This window comes from Marmota marmota, unplaced genomic scaffold (genome assembly GCF_001458135.2).
Source record: "Marmota marmota marmota unplaced genomic scaffold, marMar, whole genome shotgun sequence".
In the NCBI taxonomy this organism is placed as follows: Eukaryota; Metazoa; Chordata; class Mammalia; order Rodentia; family Sciuridae; genus Marmota; species Marmota marmota.
Window position 1 is genome coordinate 7913259 of NW_026000205.1, and position 3088 is coordinate 7916346.

General features: G+C 54.3%; 1 protein-coding gene across 1 annotated transcript in view; it reads left to right on the forward strand.

Moving 5' to 3' along the window:
* The first annotated feature begins 1153 nt into the window (after positions 1 to 1153).
* Positions 1154 to 3088, forward strand: part of Akt2 (AKT serine/threonine kinase 2) — a 44146-nt gene continuing 42211 nt past the window's right edge. The window contains exon 1 of the mRNA XM_048790892.1: positions 1154 to 1303. The gene's annotated coding sequence lies outside the window, so the exon portion shown is untranslated. The remainder of the gene's footprint in view (positions 1304 to 3088) is intronic.

The following is a 3088-nucleotide window of genomic DNA, read 5'->3' on the forward strand; positions in this document are numbered from 1 at the left end:
TGGAGGTGGGTACATTGACTGAGCTGGGCAGGGAGTTTCACATGCCTCCCACTTCCCCCTTGAGCGGAATCACTGCCTTACGACTGGCAGAGGCCCAATGGTCACCTCCCTTTTCTGTGGTTTTCACACTGTGTTCCCTAGGGCCCTTGGCTGTTACCTTTGGGGAGCAAGGCGAGGGGCAATGGGCTGGCTTTTCCACCCACCCCTCCCTAACGCAGCCAGCTGGGTGGATGGCAAATAATGCAGAACTGCAGACATTGATAGAAACAGTCTTGCTGCAGATTGTGCCCTCTGCTCAGCTTGTGGACCTGTGATATGCTCAGTGCTGCTGGACAGTTGGAAAGACCAGGCCTCCTGGGGCACCCTCCAGTGAAGACAGGTGCCCAGCCTGTGGATCTGCAGTGCCACATCAGGTTGTGGTTGGTGTTATAAAGGCAAGATAAGTGGGCATCAGGGGAAGGAAGGGTAGGAATGTTAACTCTGCTTTAGCTGGACAGTCAAGGGTGGCCTCCCCGTGGCAGTGAAGGAGTGCTGTGGAAGGGGCCATAGCACGACCTAGGTGAAGACCCTGCAGACTTAAGGAATCAGCTCCACTTCCCACCTGACAGCAGTGAGACCCTCTAACTTGCTCTGGGTCTCCCAACTGGAAGTGTTGGTTCCAGGTGCTGAATTTGGGTGGTCTGGCTCCCGGGGGGTCTCTCCAGCACATGAAGAGGCTCAGTAACCCTAGGTGGGCTTGACCCCTAATGTTTTCTGAGGCTTGATCTGGAGTATCATCCTGGATGGAACAGAGCCTCCCTCAGATGAAACCTCCTGGGGTTCCAGAAATCCCCTGGGAAGTGGGAATGGGAAGGAGTGTCTTCTGCAGTTAATCTCAGGCTTCTGAAGGACCAGGAACACCCCTGTCTGGGCCTCTCCAGCTTTCCTGAGCTCTCAGAGCAAGGCCTTCAGCCATCAGGCCTCTGGGCTGCGTGGTGGGGTGGTTCCGTGGCAGGCTCTTTTGGATAGCCAGCCAAGCAGAGAGAGGCCCAGCTGGGGAGACAGCTCCGGAGCAGGACCAGGAGGGAGGGAGGGAGCGAGTATGGGAGGGGACAGAGTGGGGATCTTGGCCTGGCCCCATTGGGACAGGACCCACTGCCAGCTTAGCACCCACAGTAGGGCCTTGGTGCTCTTGAGTGCACTGAGCAGGGACAGCACGCCAGAGCCAGCCAAGGAGAGACTCCATGTCAGAGGTTCCTGCAGGAAGTTCCTTGAGCCCAGCCGCCCTGCCTGGGAAGCTTGTCTACAGATGTTGTTTCTAAGGGTGAGGCCAGAAATCCAAGCCTTCCTCTGCTTGCCACCCTGTGGGCCCTTTCCTAATGGACTGGGGCTGTTGCCACTGCCTTGTTCCCCTTATTGGCTTGCTTTCAGGCTCCTCACTGACTGGTGGGTTATTGGCCTGCCCTCACCTCGCCGGACTGCCTAATAATCCAGGCTGAGGACAACTAATGGCAGAGAGCTCTGCTTCTGACACCCCTTAGTTACCATGGAACCCCGGGGACCTTGGTTTACTTCTGAAGGGCCTGCCTAGCCGGGGTGTGGGAGGGCTTAGGGAGCTAAGGTGTTAGGGAGCACTGACCCCATATGCGGGAGGCTGAGGCAGGAGGATCAAAAGTTCGAGTCCAGCCTTGGAAAGCATCAGCCTCTTGAGAAAGTGCTTGACTTACTTGAGTTGCTGTTTCTGGGAAGGGAGGCTGGGGTTGATGGGCATCTGAGAGTAGAGAAGGGCTCTGGGGACAGCCAGCCTGCACTTGTCTATTGGCAGGGTGGGTTCAAAGTTGGAGCCTTGGAAGAGTGGGGGACCTGTTAGTTGAGGCGCTCACCTGGGAGGGCCCCACCCTGAGCTGCGATAAGTACCCCATACTAGTTAGCCAGTTAGTTTACAACCTGTACGGCAGCCTTGGGGGTGGACAGTGTTGTCACCCCATTTTGTAGATGGGAAACTGCGGAACTGAAAGCTACATAGCCTATCTGTGTTGTTATTGAGAATTGTTAGCTGAGTGGCCTCTCTATGCTGGACATGGCTCCGAAGCTGAATGTGTCTCCCTTCATTAGTTGTCCCACAGCCTGGGAACTCAGTGCAACTATTTTTTTTTTTTCTCAGTGCAACTATTATCTCCCCATTTTACAGGGGAGGAGATAGAGGTACAGGGACACATTAGATCAGTCAGTGTCAGTGACCGAAAATTTGGACCCAGTTCCATCTTCGTTACAACTGTCCTCCCCCACTTTTTGGTATCGGGGCATGAACCCAGCAGGGGCACTATACCACTGAGCTACATCTCCGGCTTTTTTTATTTTTTACTTTGAGACAGAGCCTTGCTAAGTTACCCAGGCTGGCCTCAAACTTGGGATCCTCCTGCTTCATTCAGCCTTCTGAGCAGCTGGGATTACAGGTGTGTGCCATCACATCTGGCTCCACCTGCCTTTATAAGACCAGATCTTCTTTTGACAGATATCATGGTTAATGTTCCTGGGGTCCTCACAGTTGTTATAATGAATTCTTTCTTGCTTTCTCTTCTCCTAGGCAGTTGGCACAGAGTAGGCATCAGTCATCCTGGAAAGGCCTCCTTTGGATGCCGGCTTGAGCGGTGGGGTGTGACTGCTTCTTTCTAACCCCTACTGCCTGTGCAACTCTGATCTTGGCACATCCTTTCCCTAGAGACCCCTAGAGGCTGGGAGAAGAGAGGAGACTGGGAGGCACATCCCTCCCCTGCCTTGACGTCTGATTCCTGAATGGCCATAGGAGCTAGCCCGTGGCTGGTTTTGGTCATTTGTGTATTCCAGTCTACCACCAAATATTTATTGAGTCCCTGTTCTGCCGTGTGTGGTTTTGGGTGCCCGGGAATGGTACCTAGCCTATCAGAGGGTACGGAGGATGGGAACATATAGAGCTGGGTTTGGGAATTCCCCTGAGGAGGGAGCGTGCAGGCCATGGCAGGAAGCCCCAAGGGGTGGGCTGGCAGAGTCGGCACAGGTAAAGCCCTGAGGTGAGAGAGACCTAGGTATGGTGGTGACATAGAGTTGATCAATGTAGCAGGAGATGGGA